General features: G+C 35.5%; 1 protein-coding gene across 1 annotated transcript in view; it reads right to left on the reverse strand.

Annotated features, from left to right (window-relative positions):
- Positions 1–21,540, reverse strand: part of ddr2l (discoidin domain receptor family, member 2, like) — a 51,468-nt gene extending 29,928 nt beyond the window's left edge. The window contains exon 1 of the mRNA XM_016231559.1: positions 21,395–21,540. The gene's annotated coding sequence lies outside the window, so the exon portion shown is untranslated. The remainder of the gene's footprint in view (positions 1–21,394) is intronic.

A 21,540-nucleotide genomic window follows, 5' to 3' on the forward strand; every position in this document is an offset into this window, starting at 1 on the left:
AAACAAAGTAGTTTCGCTTTCATAACGAAGCACACAGCGTCTTCAGGACATGGCGGCAGCTGCAACAACAATACTACTGTGAGAATAAAAGTTACGCTTTTTTTCTATGCGTGAACATTTGGGCGGCGTTATACAAATCTTCCCACATAGTAAGGTAGATATGTGGGGGCGTGTTAGAACGAGCCGTTTTAGGTAGGCGTGGTTCCCCTTGCCAAAGCAGCAAGTTTAGTTAAAGATGGCGTCAATATTGCCATATCAATTTGAGCCGGATTCAGACCCAGAGAATATTGAACAAGAGGATCGCGCAGAACCTTTGCACGCACAGATATAGCAAGACATATTAGAGTGGTAACGTTATTGCTTTTCAACAACCGCTTAAAAATAACTGCATTTACTATGTACAGATAAGTGCATATGTATTATTTTTATTGTTATTTAATTCTAACATGAATTGCAGTGAAACTGTTATACAGTTGAATTTATTTCTACCATAGTCCAGTGTTTCCCAGCCGGCATATATATGCAAACTCATTCTCTGCCAGCAGGAGGCGCTATGGGGGTGGTAGAGATCAAGGTTTCCCCGGTAATAGCTGTACACAAAGCGCTCGAAAAAACACTGCTTTATCAGACATTACATGCAAGATTAAATGAAAATGACATCCAATTTTCTGAAGACAGTCGTTTTCCTTCAGAAATACAGTGATATAAAAACACCCACACTCAATGTATGGGAAACACTGTAGTCTCATAATTGAAGTGTCAATTCTGCAGATTACATCATTGTCCAGTATTGTACTGTCAGCAATTTATTATAAAAAAAATTTCATAATTGTAACATACATATTTACATACATAATTATTCAGGTGCATATGTAATAGCTTGAGTCTACAGCACCACTTCTTCTTCGTTGTCGTCTTGTCTGATGCACTCACTCAACCAAGTTTTCTAACCACGACCTCCAACCATTCGAATTTCCGTAGGCAGGAATTATTTTAATGATATTCTAATGGGCCGCTTTGTGACATCACAAAACCCGGAAAACAAACGCTGTAGTCCAAACGAGCCGTTTGTTGTAGTTCTTGAATATTTTTTTTTTTAAACAAAATATCTCCTTTTGGAGTGGACTTTGAGATTTGTAAGTTTGAAGATTTTTTTATGCCCAAACATACACACTGACTAAAATTCAAAAAGGGAAAAAGCATAATAGGACCCCTTTAAACTATGCATACATACATGATGCTGTTTTGTTTATAGTTGTTTAAGCAACAATTAATTATAATTGATTTATAAACATTATTTTAAACATTATGCACTTTTTTCACAGATAGTCATGTTATTTTATTGGTTTGAATAAACGTGCATTAGTAATATTTTGCTCGATGTGCCCTCTTGTGGCCTCAGGAGAAAAGCCAAAAGCTTTTTTTCACCCTAACTGAAATTATGCATTTTAAATTCGAATATAATTTTTCAGCCATTTCGACAGCCCTAGTACCTACTGTAGACCAAGACTAGACTCAGATTCAGAACAAGATCAATCCAGAAACCAGGATGCACATTTTAAAGAAGTGAAATAAAGAAAATTTTTAATTAATTTCCACATTAATGTGAAAACACCCAATCAAGTCTTTTATCTTGTCAGTAAAAAATTAAACACACACTGTAAACTAAAAAAACTAAAAAAATAAAATATAAAATTCAAGACTCTACGATTATTTAAACGTTTGGAGTCTTTTTTTAAGAAATTAATACTTTTATTCAGTATGTATGCATTGAACTGGTCAAAAGTGACAGTAAAGACACTTATAACGTTACAAAAGATTTCTATTTCCGAAAAATAAAAAATAAATATATCAAACAATCCACAAAAAATGAAGCAGCACAACTGTTTTCAACATTGATAATAATAATAATAATAATAATACATTTTTCTTGAGAAGCAAATCATCATATCAGAATGATTTCTGAAGGATCATGTGACACTGAAGACTGGAGTAATGATGCTGAAAATTTAGGAATAAATTACATTGTAAAATATATTCAAATGGAAAATGGAACTTATTAGTTCAACTCTTATTTTAAATAGTAATAATAATATTACTGATTTTACTGTATTTTTAATCAAATAAATGCAGCCTTGGTGAGAATAAGAGAGATACATTTTTCAAAAACATTCACAAATCTCACCAACCCCAAACATTTGAATAGTCTATATTTTTTTACATTTAGCTTTTTTACATTTTTTGTATTACATTTTAAGTATGCTTATGTTTTAACTGGTCCATAATTTGCACTCAATGTCTGCTGTTGAAGAAAACATCTTTAAACTTTAAACTCAGAGAACCGACTGTAAATGCAAGACAAATCGGCACCCTGATGCTTTGATGCGCGGCGCAGCTGCAGAATCCTCTGGGTTTTCTCAGTCCTGTGGGAACCCACAGGTCATATTAGCATCACTGCTATGATAACTATGCAAACTATGCCAGAGCAGATGTGGCCGGGAATCACTGAGAATTCTGCCTCATTCAGGGCGGGATTCTCATTAGTGACGAATAAAAGAGGCTCTTTCTTAAAACACACAGTATCATTGAGATTCTAATTGTAAAAAGTACCATGCCGTTATGTGAGACTGCACATAAAACTTTACGTGAACAATAATGTTTTAGTGCCAGCAATTACTCATGCATGCCTTATTATTGTGCATTTTATAAATACAAGTTGGTTTGATGAATATAAACTCTACTATGTTACTATCTAATAAAACGTTTTGTTTTTTTAACCACCAGACTCTCTCTCTCACACAAACAAGCTATAAAATAGCCATTTTATTCTGAGGTTTCCATCCAAAACTTTAAAACTCATTTTCCACATCTCCTGCTCCTCATCATTAATGGTAAAGTACAACTATCAATATTATTGCTCATAATTAGGCTTAGACACAAACTTCTAACCTTATTATAAGCTGTATTAAATTAACATAACTTGTCCAGGAGATGAATGAGTCCTCGGTTTGTTGAGCAGAGGGGTTTTTCTATTACTTTTCTAAGCATTTGGATGTGTGTTGAAGGTGCATCTTGAGACATATCTACAGAGAAGAATATCCAAGACACTTCAGGCCAGAAGTAGGGCTGCAATATTAATCAAAATAAACCTGAAATTGCTATATATGATTTAGAGCTATTATTAAAATGGGTGGCCTATAACACGCATTTGAGAGTGCAATATGAAGCAACCATCTTCTTAAACTTGTAATGAGAAGCGCATGCAGTTTTCCGACAAAATAAAAGTTTAATATTTTTTTTTAGTAATGAAGACAGCCATAAATATTAGTTTAAATAGTCCTGTGATTTTAAAGTTGTACTGTAAAACTAAATTCTTCTTATTATTATATTCTTCTTCTTAAATACTCAACTTTTAATTTTACATTGAAATAGAATAATCATTTAATATTTTTATTTAGTAGTAGTAGAATTCATAATAATAGTATTGATAATGATAATAATAATTAGTATTAGGCTATTACAACAATTATTACTGTTGTTGCTGGTCTTCTAATTACTATTATCAGAATAATAATAACAATAATTATTTTTATTATTATTATTATTATTTGATGATTTATTGATATATTTTTCTTAAATACTGTTGTTAAACAATATGGTTAAACAATAGTTTATCATTTTTATTTAGCAGTAGTAGTTATTGTTAATAACATACATACATACATACATATACAGTATATATATATATATAGAGCGAGAGAGAGATAAAAAATAGAGCATTTAAAAAAATTATAACAATTAATAATAATAATAGTAAATGTTGTTGTTGTTTTTTATAGTCATATTAATATATAATCACAAAATTTCTAGCCAAATTGTGCAACCCAAACAAGCACAGCAAACCTGGAGCTTAAAACACACACACACTAGGGCTGGGCGATATAGCTAAAAAAATCTATCAACGATATCGTTCGGTATCGATAATTATTGACATTTTTTATAACTTTTTTTAAAACAAAGAGCAACCTAATTTTTCTATATTATTTTTTTATATATAATATTTATATAATATTTGTTTTAATTCAACCACTGTATTTTTAATTTACCCAATTTAAGACAAACAACATTTTTTTTTGTTTTAACAGTCAAACACAAAATAAAATTTAAACAAATCTAATTTCTTATGTTTTATATGCAGATTAAATAGCCACAGGAGGGCGCAATGAGCAAAATAATGCAGCACATTAAATTGTTTATATAATGCAATTAAATTAACAGTCTATAAAACGTGCACAACGTCTAAATTAACATATATAAATCAAATATAATTTCGTAAATTGCATAAACAATTATGAACAAAATAGCATCATGTATTTATACATAGCTTAATTCAAACAGCCGAAGCGCCGATCACACAGATTGCATTTAAAAACATGAGATGCAGTGAAATGGAATAAACCTCCACAAATTTGCAACGTGTTTTCTAAAAGTTTAAACTCTTTTAACTTTACATGGCTTTCTATACATCTCTTGCGTGAGACGCGAGTGCAACAATCATAGTTGTCTGTAGGGCTGTCACGGTGAAGGAATTTCCCTTGCGGTGATTTTGAGTGGCTCAATAGCACGGTATGCTGTATTATCGCCATATATATATAATCTGTGTGTGTATGTGTTACGATATAGCGAGGTCATATTCAGAAACCAATGAAACTGAAACCGAATCCAAAATTGTGTTGAAACAGGAAGTGAAGTAAACAGAAGAGAATGACAAAATAACGATCCACATAACAGAACATAAACCTGACAATAAGTGAGTGAGTGACGTGTGGCCAAGTATGGTGACCCATACTCGGAATTAGTGCTCTGCATTTACCCATCCAAAGTGCACACACACAGCAGTGAACACACCGTGAACCGTGAACACACACCCGGAGCAGTGGGCAGCCATTTATGCAGCGGCGCCCGGGGAGCAGTTGGGGATTCGGTGCCTTGCTCAAGGGTGCACCTCAGTCGTGGTATTGAAGGTGGAAGAGAGCGCTGTACATTAATTCCCCCACCTACAATCCCTGCCGGTACGAGACTCGAACCCACAACCTTTGGGTTACGAGTCCGACTCTCTAACCATTAGGCCACGAGTTCCCCAATAAGATCGTTAGGCTATCGTTAGCCTATACTGTATGTATAACAGTTTAGTTGGATCCTCGAATTTGACTGGACTTTCTATTGATATTTCCACCTGCGCGTTCTAGACGGGCTGTCAGTCAGTCTTTATACCGTTCATTCAACTACACGTTCAAAAACACAGGTTAATTCAAAGAGAGACATAATGAAACACACTGTTGAAATCGTTTTTAACTTGAGCGCCACTTTAGAAGGCTCAGCTGACCAGCAATGTGTCGATGCTAACGCCCCATTCACACGGGGTGTCAGCGTCAATGCCTCTTGTTTACTTTGAATGGAGTTACGTCAAGCGTTGGCGAAATGAATTGTGGGTCCGTTGCTCGCGGCAGAAGTTGAAAACTTTTCAACTTTTCAAGTGCCAACGCAGGTGTCAGCCAATCAGATCGCCTTATGCAAATACCCTAGCGCAGACGCTAGCCAATCACGTTCATGCAACACCAGAAGACTAATGGGATTGGCTGTTGTCACTTGACGGTCGCGTCAGCACCAAGCTTCAGAAACGCCCTCCGTCAAGCGTTAACGAAACAGGAAGTGAAGTAAATCGCAGATGGCTGACATCGTGATCCCACCCGCAATCTGCCGCATCCCAGTTCCGTGTTCGGAAAGGAAATGAAGTGTACTACGGAAACCCTAAAGGGAATAAATAGCCTACGAGATGGGAGGATAAAAAAATATTTCAATACTTTTTCTCGCAATTATATCGTCTGGTAAATATAGGCGACTGTATATAAATTGCGGGCATCAGGGAGCCGCTATTGAAACCGCTTTCAATTGCGCACTCTCATTTTACTTTCACTTTCACTTTTTAGATTCGCGATCACAAGGACTCTATACTATAGAGCGGCAGTACTTACCACACATTTGACAAGATTAGATGTTTGTCATTGGTGGTCAGGATCTGCAAATCATTCGCCATCGTCCTATCAGACATTTCTCCTTACTCTGTGTATGTGGTAAGTGAACTTTCATGTACTGTAATGCAACAGGCTACCGCTAGAAAGCGGCTAACCTTTTAGTGGCTCCGTATAAAACATTATTTGTTTCACGCTTCGGGCACACCCCTAACCCTGCCCCTGATGTCATCGTCCATCACGATGTTTCACTGTAGACATCGTCCAATGCCAATTTGGTAAACATCGCCCAACCCTAATGACAACCTATTTTCACAAATATATATGACTCGCAAATAATCGCACATGCTTAGTTGATCTTTCTCTCATTCGCTGTCTGTTTAGGTTAGTTAAGTGCAAATCTACGGAGCCTCTGTACAAATCAGAATGGTACACATTATGTTATCATTACTAACTTATTTAATATTCAGTACACATGCACGAAGTGTAAAACGAGAAGGGCATAACCCTATGAAAAAAGAAAACATGCAAAAATCGCGGTTGCTGCTGTTCTTGCGGTTTGCTCGTCAATAGCGCGGTATTGCGATATTGCAGTTATCGCGACAGCCCTAGTCGTCTGTCCCCAAAAAAATGTGCCTAATATGCGTTCTTTGTGAATGGCTTGGTTTCGGTTTTAACCTAACCAATAACTTCTCCGCATTGAGCTTCTATATTTCTCTAATATTTTATAATATAACGCAGCGACGTGTCTCGTGGGTTCAACTGGACAGACTATCAAAAACAAAGTACGAAAAAGAAATTTTCATCATCATCACCACATCTCGTGCGCCTCTGATGAGGCTCCCTCACCGACACACACCTAACATTCGATTGCACTGTTTTGGCATTCAAATGCAAATTTTTGTTTTAAATTCGACTAATATTCATTTTTTATTCACAATCTCCTCATCACAGGCACAGCACTCAGCATGTGTTCGTGTGTGCTGTCTGCTTGTCACTCATAGCACGTGCCTATATATCGAACATCTTTACTATCGTTATCGATGAAGGTGTACCTGTCGATAAATACAATACCGTTTTATCGTCCAGGCCTACACACACACACACACACTCTAAATCACTAATCGCAATATTTATCAGAAACTATTTTTCCCAAGGTGGAACCACTTTGAAACCATGCAGAACACGCTAGCAGCTGAATACAATCGTGCTATACACCACAGCAACACCCTAGCAAGCATTCTAGCACTGAAGATTCCTCTGGGTGTTCTAGGTGATTGTTAGGGTGCTCTGTGATGGAGAATATTTATGTTCCTAGCAGACATTTTCTTACCAAACACAGACTTGCAAGAAACTCAACATATCATGACAAATCAGTGTTCCGAAGACCAAAGCCCTAACAAAACTTCACTCAAAAGCCTGAGCCAGACTTCACTACACCTCTCCAGAGCCGGGGGCCGCAGGGCCCCTCTGATAGCAGTGCGTATCAGTGCTGGAAAGACTGAGATAAATGTTAGTGTTGTTGTTAGGACAGACAGTTTGTGCTTCATGTTTGAGAGTGTGTTGAGTGCAGTGTGATTACTGTGAGGGGTCTCTCTCGTTCCCCAAACCTCAGACCACAGGAATGTGTCTGATTTCATGAGTATATCACACCCCAGCCATTACCCCAGAGACAATTACACACAAACCATCAGCAGCCATTACTTACAACTAGGGCTGCGAGATATAGCTAAAAAATGTATCACAATATAATGTTTCATATCATTCCATATTAATAATTATTAAATCTTTTTACAACCTTTTTTAAACATAGCAGTAGAAAAAAAGATTTAAATTTAACCACTGTATTTTTAAATTACCCAATTTATTGAGTCAAACATCAACTGACTTTAATTTTAACAGTCAAACACAAAATAAATTGAAACAAATGTCTCCTTTCTTAGATTTTATATGCAGATTAAATAAGTGTTAAGGAAAGGGGTGGTTCATTGCGATTTCACTTTTTTAACGTTAGTTAGTGTGTAATGTTGCTGTTTGAACAAACAATATCTGCAAAGTTACGAAGCTGAAAGTTCAATGCAAATGGAGATATCCTCTTTTAAAATTCTGGCAGTTTAATGCCTACAAAAACAGCTGGTAGGGACTACAAAGAGTTACTTCCTGGGTTCGTGCCCGCCCTCGGGAAAAGACAGTAAAGGGGGCGAGGCCATGCTGCGCTGCTTTAGAGAAGAGGAAGAGAAAACTAGAGGTGCACATAAAAATATATTCATAAATGAATCGCGATTCTGTCTTCTAATGGATTCACAAGTTTCAAAATCAATGTTCTAAAGCAGCGGTTCTCAACAGTGTTCCTTGTGTTCCCCTGCTCTGCACACGCTCTGCATCTCTCTCTCTCATTCAGCTCAGCTCCAACAATAAACTGTTTATACACTTATTTTCACATAGCTATGAGAAGCGTTAAACATGGACGCGCGTGCAGTTGCCGTACTGTATTTAAGCTTTAATCAGGATAAAACTGTATATTAAAAGGTAAAATAAGCAGTAGCATTTACAAATAACAGCGTATCTAAACGTATTAGACAACAACAACAAAAAAACATAGGCCTACCATTAAAAGCCGTGATTGCACAGGTTCTGCACGATCCTCTTCACTAATATCCTCTGCGTCTCAATCGAGCTCAAACTGATAATTGATATTAATGTAGCGTCTGGACCAATCCAACACACTATATATTCTTTTTTTTGGTTTCATAATAGAAGGAAATGATCAGTGTGTTTTTCAGAGAAGGGACAGAGCAGTGTGGAATAAAGGTATATTATGTGAAAAACGATGCGTTTTAAAAAAAAAACTAAGCATTAACACATGTTAGACTGCACCCCGTAAACACAATCAAGCCTAGAAAAAAAAACAGTGAACCACTCCTTTAAGGAAACATTTGGCCTGTCTCCTGAGGCCACTGGAGGGCGCAATGAGCAAAATAATGCACCTCATTAAACTGTTTATTCAATGCAATGAAACAACGGCTGTCTATAAAAAAGTGCATAACGTCTAAAGTAATATTTATAAATCAATTATGATTTCGTAAATTGTATAAACAATAATAAACAAAACAGCATCATGTATTTATGCATAGCTTACCTTTAAGGAAACATTTGGCCTGTCTCCTGAGGCCACTGGAGGGCGCAATGAGCAAAATAATGCACCTCATTAAACTGTTTATTCAATGCAATGAAATAACGACTGTCTATAAAAAAAATTGTGTAACATCTAAACTAACATTTCTAAATCAAATATGATTTCGTAAATTGCATAAACAATTATGAACAAAACAGCATCATGTATTTATGCATAGCTTACAAATACATGACCAATTTGGAGTAGACGTCACAGATACGTCACACGCAGCTGCGCGCGCATTGTGGTGGCAGAAAGACACTGGGAACAAGTGGAGGGAAACGGGTAAAATCATGGAATAAGAGAAAAAATGCATTGTTGTGCCTTTCGATGTCAGAATCGGAATGCAAATAATTTTTATAGAATACTGTCGTCAAAGACGCCATTTGAAGCTAAACGCAGACGTTTAAACGGACAGACTATGGATGAAACCTGCTATGATTACCCTACTTTTAAAGCATACATTTGATTTAAACGATAGGTCTACATAGTCACAAATGCAGTTCGTAGGGGATATTTTGTATTAGCCCTGCAGTTACAGCATGAAATAGCCTACTATTGAAACCTATATCCTATAACCTATAACTTTATATCTCCTAGTTTGGACAATATAACTCAAATTAACTCAACAATTTCAAGTTTGTCAATTCTGAGGGGGAAAAAAGACAGAAGTGTCAGATTATAAACTCATGATTCTGAGCCGAGGGGAAAAGAAGAAATATATATATATATATATATATATAAAACACAATAACAACTGCATAAAAACACAACGGGCCTCATTTACGAAATGAACGTACGACAGAAAATTGGGAGTACGGTCGTTTCTACGCAAAACTTGGAATTTATCGATATGGACGTTAGATTGATAAATGAGGCCCATTAAAACACTTAAAAGTGACTGGAGCTGAATAATGAGACTATTGTCTTTTTAGAGCTGCTTTACAGCAGAATTTGGATTTGTCTTATATAGCCTAGTATTTGATGAAGTTTGCATCATTGGTTTGAAACAATCTCTATCATAAAAAGCTCTATATAAATAAAAGTTACTTGACTTGACAACCACAAAGCAACACCTTGGCAACCACCCACAAGACCGTATAATCCTAACAAGTTTTGAACAGGTAAATGCTCACATTTACTTCAGAAGTGCAGTAATTAAAAAAATAAAACTGTTAATAATAAACCTGGCTGTCTTAAAATGTGAATATATTATATGACATGCACTACCATTCAAACGTTTGGTATCAGTAAGATTTTTTATAAAGAAATTAATACTTAATTAATACATTACTTCAGCAATGATGCACTAAATTGATCAAAAGTGACAGTAAAGACATTTTGTCACGAATTAGGTCCATGGGCTTCCGTTTATTCACCACCAGAGGTCACCCTTTCCATTACATTGACTCTCGCACAACACAAACTGTTGCATAGCACCCCGGACTACATATCCCATCATTCTTTGCACACTGCACTGATTGCACTCATTGCACACAGCGGTTTCTAATCACCCCACTCACTATATAACACCCACTCTAACCACCTTTCTCGGCTGAGTATTGTTTAGCCTGTACCCTTTTCCGAGTCTCTGTGTTTTCCTTGTTTTGCCTTGCCTGTTTTTGCGGTTTCTGATCTTTGCCTGTTTTCCTGGATTTCTCCCTCTCGTCTCGCCCCTGTGATTCTGTCTGCCGATCGGTGACATACGCTAGCCCTAGGACTCCTCTTGTGTTTTTGCCCGCCATATACCTGTTTGCCATTGTTCGACCCTGCCTGTTATACCACGTCTCTTTAATAAAAGCTTGCAGATGGATCCACACGTCTCACGTCTCGTCAGCCCTGTTACACATTTATAATGTTACAAAAGATTTTAATTTCAAATAAATGTTTATGAATTATAAAAAATTTATTACGGTTTCTACAAAAATAATTAAACGGCACAACAAATATTAAGAGCAGCAAATCAGTATATTAGAATGATTTCTGAAGGATCATGTGACACTGAAGACTGAAGTCATGATGCTGAAAATTCAGCTTTGCATCACAGGAATAAATTACGTGTTAAAATATATTTAAAAAGAAAACAGTTGTTTTAAATTGTAATCATATTTCACAATTTTACTGTATTTTTGATTAAATAAATGTAGTCTTGCTGAGCAAAAGAGAATTTATTCAAAAACATACAAAATCTTACACACTTCCAAACATTTGCATGGTAGCGTATTATCAGTTATCAGTGTGTTTTTGATCATTACACATAAACACGATCATGATTTGTGTGGTTTGTGTGTTTTTCATACAGCGTGCTCTCAGTGTGTTGATGAGAATACCCCATGAACCATTACATAATTTGCAAGAACGGCGCATATTTCACCTCACTTGTTACAGTGAACAAAAACACATGCACGCACACGATCAAACGAACAGTTCTGGAGCGCAAATTAAATGTTTTGAAAGAAAATTGTGTGATACTTTATGGCTATTGCACGATAGGGGGCCGCAGATATAATGTGCGTACTAAAGGAAGAAGAGAGGGAGGCAGAAGAGGATGGAGGTTGCAGATGGTTTATGTAATGCTTGGCTCATGTAAAGGCCTGTCCGGTGCCGGGATTCCAGCCTTCTTGCTCATCTTTCTAAGGGGCCTCATCGTGTGACTGACTGGGAAACACAGTAAAGCAACAAAACATTAACAGTGCTAACAGACTCTTTGCTAACAGGGAGAATCTTAAAAGAATGCAATACAGCCTATTTTCTTCAAATTCTGAATAAATTTAAGGAAGTATGACCAAACTACCATGATGCGGAAATACCGTGCAATTTAAATAATATATTAGGGTTGTCACTATACCAAAACATCAGTACCAATACCAATATCAGTGAAATTTCACAATTTTCCAAGCCAATTTTAATACTACATAAAAAAATTATATAATTCTTAAACATCCATTAATTTATTGAGGTTTAATAATATTAGCAAATTAACTCTTTGCCCTTCATTGACAGAATTTTCTGACTTTCTGTGTTTTCTCTTTTTTTCTATTCTATTTTAATTCTACTTTATCTATTTCTTTTTTTATTAAAAAACCCCCCCTAACATTAGCTTTCTATTTTTTTCCTATTCTATCTACTTGTTTTTCTTCTTGTGTGTGTGTGTGTGTGTGTATGTGTGTGTGTGTGATATCGCACACCTAACTAACGTGATTTATTTTCCAGGCTTGCGCACAAACTGCATTGCAATCATTTTCAAAAACGTCAGTTGTGTAGAAATATCACGAAGTCTGTAAATGGGACATTAACAGAGAGACGCTGAAAACGGAGCACAGATGCATCAGCAGAAAAAAAATAGGCCTACTGTCGCAGGCAGGGGAGCTCACTGTTAGCGATGCACAAAATATTGGAAGAAAATATTACGCTGTATTGCTGCTGTTCCATATGCGCCACCTGCTGTCAGAGAATGAATTTGCATTTTCATCCCGCCCGTCTGCTGTTTTTATTTTGTGCATATGTTTTATGTAGCATAATTTCACAATTGCTGAAGTCAGACTAAGGATGCAGCGATTAACCGATTTCACGATTAACCGCGCTTTAAAACGGCACGGTTAATTAATTGTAAAAGGCTAAGCTACACCGAGTGTTTCTGTTGCACAGAACGGAACAGTTGCAACTTGCGCAAAACGAAAACAAAGTTACACTAGCGGTGCGCTAACTTAAAATGCCATGCTTATCAGAGACAGGGAGGCTACTACACACACTAGATTAACTATGAAAGAGGAACCAAACAGCGATCCTTTATTTCCACCAGAGAAATGACTGAAGTCGATAGTGTGGGACTATTTTGGGTACACCAAGAATGACATTAAAATATTATTGCCGTAAAAACTGCTGCTAAAGAGCGAATACACGGCTTTAAACTATTTTAATGCACAACGTGAAGGCAAGACTGACGCGAAGCTACAGCTCGTTAGTTTAGCATTCTGTTTAGCATTTTCAGATCAGACAGAGATTAAATAATGCAGTAAGATCACATTTATTTGAATTAATTAATTATAACATTTAGCTACTTGAATTAATAATTCAATCGGGAGAGAGAGAGAGAGAGAGAGAGAGAGAGAGAGAGAGAGAGAGAGAGTGTGTGTGTGTGAACCTGCGTCAGCGCGTCTCTCTACAAATATGTGTTTAGTTACTTAAACAGTGATTTTACCCCATCGTTGCTGATGAATATAATGTAGCAATTCAGTAGCTAAGCTATTTTATTAATAAAAGTCGCGGGGCAGGGTTCACAACAAATTTGTGTCCTCCTGAATGTTTGTATGTGTGCGCTGCGCAATCTCCGATCTCACAAACCAAAATAATAGACATGATTTTCTCAGGCCACATGTAAAATCATATGAATTATTATAAAAATTATTAAAATGAATACGTATGGATGACAGTTGGTTACAATAATAGTTCACCTTATTCCCTTGTTCCCCTCATTATTAATAGTTTCCCCTGTGGGATAAATAAAGTTAATAGTCTTATATTAATAATACTTCATTAACATTGTTATTTAATTATCCCTTTTACAGTATTATTCATAAGTCAAAAACCAACAAGATTTTTTTTCACCATGTTTTTCAGTTCTCAGCCTCAGGTCCAAAACTGAAAACACTAAATACTTTTGTGATCTATTTTCATTAGTTATTTTCAAAATGGAAATACTGACATGGATGTTTACAGAGCAGAGGTCACCTTTTTAATTCCAATTGGAGAAATGGACTTTTGTTTGTCTTGATTATTATTATTTTGTGCTGTATTTTTGGTTACTGTGTTATTTCTGTTTCAAAAGGCAGCAATAAATAACACTTTAATATCTAAAGATTGTCCATGTGATTTTATACATTAATAATTTTGTGGAATTAATAAATGCATAATAATCTTCATAATCGTAAAACCGTGATTATTTCTCAGACAATAATCGTACCAACAAAATCTATAATCGTTGCATCCCTAAATCACCCCAAATTTTGAAATTACATAATCTAATTTACAGTACTGTAAATCAGAAAGTGCTCATGCTACATGTCTGTAGCATCTCTGATGGCATCATGATTAAATTGCAGTCGTTACCCCTAATTTGAAATGCCTGCAGATCGTTCTGCCTGTACAGCAAATAAACTTCTTGTCCATGTACTCATATTTTCATTCTTTCTTGTCTCTTGCTTAAAAATGTAATAAATATTAAAAAATCTATGACATCAAAAAATCTAGAAATGTATAAAGCAGTGTACAAAATCTGCATACGGGTATCCTACTGTGGTATTATGACTAACATGAGTGCGCATCTTGCTCTGAATGAGACATTGAGTATGCTAAACAGCGCTTCAGAGAAGGAAAAACGGATCACTATATTTGTGTACTATTTTTCTGGACTTTTTGTGGCTGCTTGTTTTATTGAAAACTGAAATAAAACAATGTGAAACAAATAGCGCAAACAAAACAAATATCGTAATACATAGCAATATTGAATCGCAATACTTGTAGAATCGCAAATCTTAAAAATCGCAATACATATCGTATCGGCACCCAAGTATCATGATAGTATCGAATCGAGAGATTGTGTATCATCCCAGCCCTATTGCTTACCCCCATTCAAGTGTTAATAAAAAAATGCATGAAGCTAGAATAAAATGTTTTAAAGCAGAGGCTCTGTTCTTTCTTTTGACATATTGCATGTTCAGATACTCATACAGGAAAATATTCTGAGGGCCATGAAAGTTTTGTGAAAATGATCAAAAAAGCTGGTGGTAGTTGGCAACGTTTTTTTTTTTAAATGCTGGCGGGAAAAGAGTTAAATACAAGTAATATGTTACTTTTTTGTTCATCAGTATCAACTTGAAACAGAATTACATAATTGTATAAAATACAGTACCACATCCGAAACAATCCCACTAACTTTACATGGATGAAGCTTTCATTTAAGATTTAAGCTAAAGTTGACTATGAAAAGACTATATAAAGCTTTTTCAAAGCTGTAAATAAAACAAAAATGATAAAGCTGGGGGTAGTTGGCAACGTTTTTTTTTTTAAATGCTGGCGGGGAAAGAGTTAAACACAAGTAATGTGTTACTTTTTTGTTCATCAGTATCAACTTGAAACAGAATTACATAATTGTATAAAATACAGTACCACATCCGAAACAATCCCACTAACACGATATGCTTTTCTTTTTACATGGATGAAGCTTTCATTTAAGATTTAAGCTAAAGTTGACTATGAAAAGACTATATAAAGCTTTTTCAAAGCTGTAAATAAAACAAAAATGATCAAAATACATTTTACAGTAAAATATTATTTCAGTCATTCTACTTCGAAAATGTAAAATAAGTCTGTTACTTGCCATTTGTTTGTTAGTATTTGTGAAATTTACTAACACTTTCTTAGAGAAAATTTTCACCAATTTTTTTTCAGTGTACATACAGAAAATCATACTACACTGAAAAAAGTCAAGAAATCGCTAGTAAATTTCATACATAACATAACTACAAAAACAGTAAGTAACATTGAGAAAAAATATGAAATTTTGAAGTAGACAGATGGAAATAGTATTTTCTTGTAAAAAAAACTAATTTACAGCAATAATCTTTTAAATGTAATGTTGCATAATGTTACACTGTTCCTTTTCTGAAAAAGATGTTGCATCTACAAAGTGCTATACAAACAACGAACAGTCTGTTTCATGAAAGAAAGTCTCGTCTCATAACCCACAGTTCCCAAATTCCAGACTTTTACAACCGGCATGTACATGCATGCATACAGACAAAACATGCAAACCCTGCAAGCATGCAGGAACGTGTTTGCCCTACTGAGCTACAATTAAAGGACAGAGAGAAACATGAATCCGTTCTGTTCACTCTCATCTGCAAAATATGTTTCGCACACACACACACATACGCATGCATCACACTCGCATTCCTACATCCTGGTGTTAAGGAACTGTAGTACAGTTTACTCAACGACCTCTGTCGAGTCTTACTGCCAAACATCTCAAATTATGCAACACAATAAACAATGTGCAGAGCAAATCCAAGAGAGAGTCGCTGACAGCTCACCAGAGAGATAGAGCGAGAGACTGCACAAAACCACAGCCAGAACCGACATTAAATGTTGTAAATAATCTCATTCAACAGCCAGTTAGTCAGGTTAGATAGACCTCAGATGTACTTCAAATACACATAGGAGAACAAAACAGGATAGTAAAAACTGAGAAGTCTCAATGTATCCAAAACCAAATGCTCCGTTGCCTCAAGGACAAACTTACTGTGGCCACAACTGCAGAAAACTTAAAGCCTTTAATCTATTCAGTTCAAGCCAAGATCTCTTTATTTTTTTGAGTATGGAAAGAACCCAAAGGAAAGAGGAAAACAACAACTAATATGGCAAGCAAATATAGATCATAATGTTTAGAAGTCTCCTATTTAGATGTTTCTGACTACATGAACAGATAAATGTATAATTTGAATGCAATGTAAGTTGTTTTGGATAAAATTGTCTGTCAAATGCATAAAATAAAATAAAATAAAGTCTTATAAGTCTTATGAGACATATCTCACTGAATTCTTCTGAGATAAATAAGCTGTTATATTAATTCAATATATTATTACATTATTATATATATATATTATTATGATTTAAAATAACTGTTTTCTATTTGAATATAATTTATTCCTGTGATGCAAAGCTGAATTTTCAACATCATTACACCAGTCGCATGATCCTTCAGAAATCATTTTAATATGCTGATTTGCTGTTCAAGAAACATTTCTTATTATTATCAATATTAGTGTTACCTAATATTTTTGTCGAAACTGTGGTACAATTTTTCTGTTATGAATAGAAAGTTCAAAAGAACCGCAATTATTTGTAATATAACTATTTTGTAATGTTATAAATGCCTTTACTGTAATTTCTGATCAACTGAATGCATCCTTTCTGAATAAAAGTACTCATATATATATATATATAATTATAATTATATATATATACTGGCCCCAGAAAACACACCAGCCCACAATAGAATAGGGATGTGCAAAACTACAGATTTTCAAGACTAGACTAACAGCATCATTTGTTCTTATTTCTGGGAAATCTAAATTGTAAACAATGAGCTTTACTTGTATTCTATGTACAGTATTTGCTGGCAATTAGTGTATAAGGCTTCACTGTAATTCATCATCTAATTTGGTACTTAAATATCACTACTTTAAATTCATACTGCTTCTATAACAAACATCCTCTCTTGCGTCCCCAACCATTATGACATAACCCGAAGCCATTTCTTCATTGACCTCAAAATGGCTTCAGCAATCGGATTGTTGCCGATACTGTCAAGCGTTACGGTCTGCAGTAACTTTCAGAGATAAACGTTGAACAGAGAGCCTGATAATCAGACACAGACAGAAACAAGAGCTGCGAGCACCAGTAGGTGGCAGCAAATCACTGTTAATAAGTGCGTCATTGCGATTGAACCGAATCATTTAAACGGTTGATTCATTCAGGAACGAAACACCGTCATGTTGCTCAGAGACACAAAACAGTGCTGTGGCTGTGTTCGGAATGATTTTTGTTGGCGAAATAGAGCAAAAACAAGCAATATGGTGTCTAAAACGTAAGTCTCTTAATTAACTTATAGTTTATTGAATTCAATGTCACATTTGTAATCATGGTCATTTTTGGAGAAAAACGGCACTCTTTGTGTGAAATTGAATAACTATATGAAGTGGTATAAATATATATATTTTCTGCCATCATGCCTTGAATTTGTGATCATTCTAAATGCATTTTAATAGACTGAATCATGCAGTGAAAGAAAACACACTAAATGCGCACACGCACTAGTCTAGGCTTCACGTAATGTATGCGTGCGCTCTGTAGGGATGTTTTGAATGGTTTTTGCAAAATACTCGATAATGTCAAATCGCACATCATTAAAACAACAATTATGATATTATCGCAGACGATATATATCGCACACCCCTAGTTCCAGATGTATACCACATTATTATTATTCTGATCTACTATTTAAACGTATTATTATTCTTCTGAGCCAAACTTTAAACACTATCTCCTCCTAGAGCTTTCAAGCTACAACCAACAAACTCAGGTCAGACCTTCAGACTGGTCTGACTCGGTGTGCTATATCTTTTTTAACTGATCCGACTTATGGTTTTCGTAAACCAGACTATCAAAACCACCTAAAATCTCATAGACTTTCATTGAGAAAACTGTGATGAAGTTGAAACTCATGGTGTTTTAAGTTGTCTACTGCCATAGCCAAGCTTAAAAACTCCCTACTGAAAAACCAGCCTAAGCTGATTGGCTGCTTTGGCTGGTCTCCCAGGCTCCCAGGTAACACGCTAATCATGCTAGAAACATGCTAGTAACTTGCTTATCATGCTAACAACATGTTAGAAACTTGCTAATCATGCTAGCAACATGCTAGTTGTGCTAGCAACATGCTAATAATGCTAGCAACATGCTAAAACATGTTTACAACATGCTAGTCATGCTAGAAACAGCCTAGCAACCACCCCAGGTACTAGGGATGCAACGGTATGTAAATTTCTTATCACGATTATAGTGACCAAAATGATCACGGTTATCAGTATTATCACGGTATTGTTAAAATGTGCTGGGTATGTTCAAAAAGTACCGACACATAAATCACTTCACCAGGTTTTATATTTAAAAATCAACAAACAACAAATAAAATGACTTTTTGTTTGCATAATCACTAAAACAATAACATTGCCAATGATGTTCAGATTTTAAATGACAACTTGACTGACAACAGTTTAATAGCATGTTGAAATATCTAACGTAAATGTTCAAATAAAGCTTTGAAAAAGTTTCATAAAATGGTAAACCTCACATTTCAGCCTTTTAAATAAAGAAAAGATGTAAGTGAAAATAATCATTGATTAATAAATGATTATATGTATTTTATCTGCTCCATAAATAATTCTAGATAACTTATCTGAATTGTTTAAATGTGTAGAATCCACATAAGCTTGTTTTTCATCAACCGGTCAAAATTTACAGCAGGGCATGCAAATTAAGTCTGTTTTTGGCCAGACAGAAAGTGCACACAGGCTGAATGTAAATATAGGTCTCTGTAAATCCACTCGCTGACAGCAGGTGGCGCTTATGGAAAAGCAGAATTAGAGCTGTTTCCCGTAACCACTTCCTTTAGGTATTACATGGAGCGAAGATGAAAACAAAATGCCATCGAATTGTTTCTGAAGACAGCCGGAACCTTCAGAGGTACATTCATATACCGTATTGACCCGAATATAAGACAATGTTTTTTTCTTGGAAATACATGTGAAAAAACACGGTCGTCGTATATTCAGGGTCTAGACTTTGACATGTCAATAATACACCCACAACAATAGGTGGCGCCAAATACGCATAAAACAAGTGTGCCATGAAATACATAATGTAATGCGTGTTGTAAAGATCGCGAGTAAAAACAAAAGAAAAAGAAAAGCTTACAGCTGCACGAGTCGTGACTGTCACGTTAGCCTGATGGGACCAAACTCTCTTTGTGATTTTAAAACGTAAGACAGTACCCAGATTTGAAGACTACAGTAAGATTTAACTTCTACTGTTAATAAGATTTTGGTAGGCTACTATTAGATGGATAGCCTAAATGTCTTAATTCAGATAGGCTACCTGTTTTTGTTTTTTTACGGTATATCAAAAAGTGTATATTTTTTAAATGTGATTGTTGGTACATTTTACCAGTTTTTACCATACTTTCAAAACAAAAATTAAAATAGGACAAATATGCAATATGAAAATAATTGAAGACAAAATGTGTTTTACTGAGAAAAAACAAGATTTGGTTTTTAAAAAGCCTTTTTCCAAAAGGTACATCTGGAAAAAGGGGGGGTCGTCTTATATTCGGGCCAATACGGTAATTAATTAATTCATATATTCATTTGTATAATTACCTTAGCACTCTTTTAAAACCATAAATGGCTGCCCACTGCTTCGGGTGTGTGTTCACGGCGTGTGTGTTCACTGCTGTGTGTGCGCACTTAGGATGGGATAAATGCAGAGCACTAATTCCTAGTATGGGTCACCATACTTGGCCACATGTCACGTCACTTTTTTTTTTAATACTAACCGTGGAGAATATTATCATGATTTATCGTCAAACCGGTAATCGTTACATCCCTACCAGGTACCCTAGCAATATGTTTTATATCTATTTTTCTGACTCTTATTGCCTTGAAAACATTCAAACTTTAATCTTTAAAACTATTTTAACTTTCAAACTGAAAACTTTCAGACTGCAAGCTTTTAAAACTACTTCAAACTCAAACGATCAGAAGGTAGGAATTATGAATCGGACATATCTGAAAGTTTCGATTCTCAGTTCAATAAGTAAACGAGTTGTCCGACTCGCAATTTTCCGACTTAACATATTCGAAATAGACGGTTTTTCTATTTAACGAGTCATTTGAGAATGGAATTGTTAAGCGCTCGGACTGATTCAGTCAGATTCACGCATGAATCGTTCAGACCGTTTAGTGAACCGACTCAGCAAACGATTTGTTCACGAATCGGATATCAGTCGTGCAAAATCCATAATAAGACATCTAAGTTTTTAGCGGTAGTCATGGTAACAGCAATCAGTTCTTGTAGTTAAAAGTAAGACATGTGCACTGCGGCCTGATTTATAAAGCTGATCGTCAATGAGACAGCATCAATTTTAACAGACATTAAAGGGGTCATATGATGCTTTTTTAAAGATCATTATTTTGTGTATTTGGTGTAACAGAATATGTTGACATGCTTTAATGTTCAAAAAACAGCCACAAAACACTTCACCATTCCACCGATATAACCCCATAAAAACATCAAAAAGCACCATGTGCATGATATTGTCAATGACTTCAAACTTTTTCACACGATAGATTGTAAATGAAAGATTATAAACCTGATGTCTAACAAAAGCGTCCAAAGTTGACAAAGCAAATGTTCAACCATCTCTGAATCACCTCGAGTTCAACAGCGACACACATCGGATCTGTCTGAACGCAAGAGTGTTTCTCAATCGCAACAAAGAGTTCAGAAAAATCAACAACTTCAGTTTGTCTTCAGAAACCTCACTCTCTTTCGCTTTAAACTGACTAAATACCTGTTTTCGGGATCCTGACAATCCTTTATTCCACCGAAGTCGCATCCGAAAGTAAACGCGCCATTACAGACGTCGAGGCATTGTGTTCAAGAGTTAATGTTCTCTGTTACAGTGCATCGGAAGATCCGCTGCAGGTCAGGAGGAGA

The sequence above is a fragment of the Sinocyclocheilus grahami genome, unplaced genomic scaffold (genome assembly GCF_001515645.1).
Source record: "Sinocyclocheilus grahami isolate Dianchi unplaced genomic scaffold, SAMN03320097.WGS_v1.1 scaffold394.1, whole genome shotgun sequence".
Classification (NCBI taxonomy): Eukaryota; Metazoa; Chordata; class Actinopteri; order Cypriniformes; family Cyprinidae; genus Sinocyclocheilus; species Sinocyclocheilus grahami.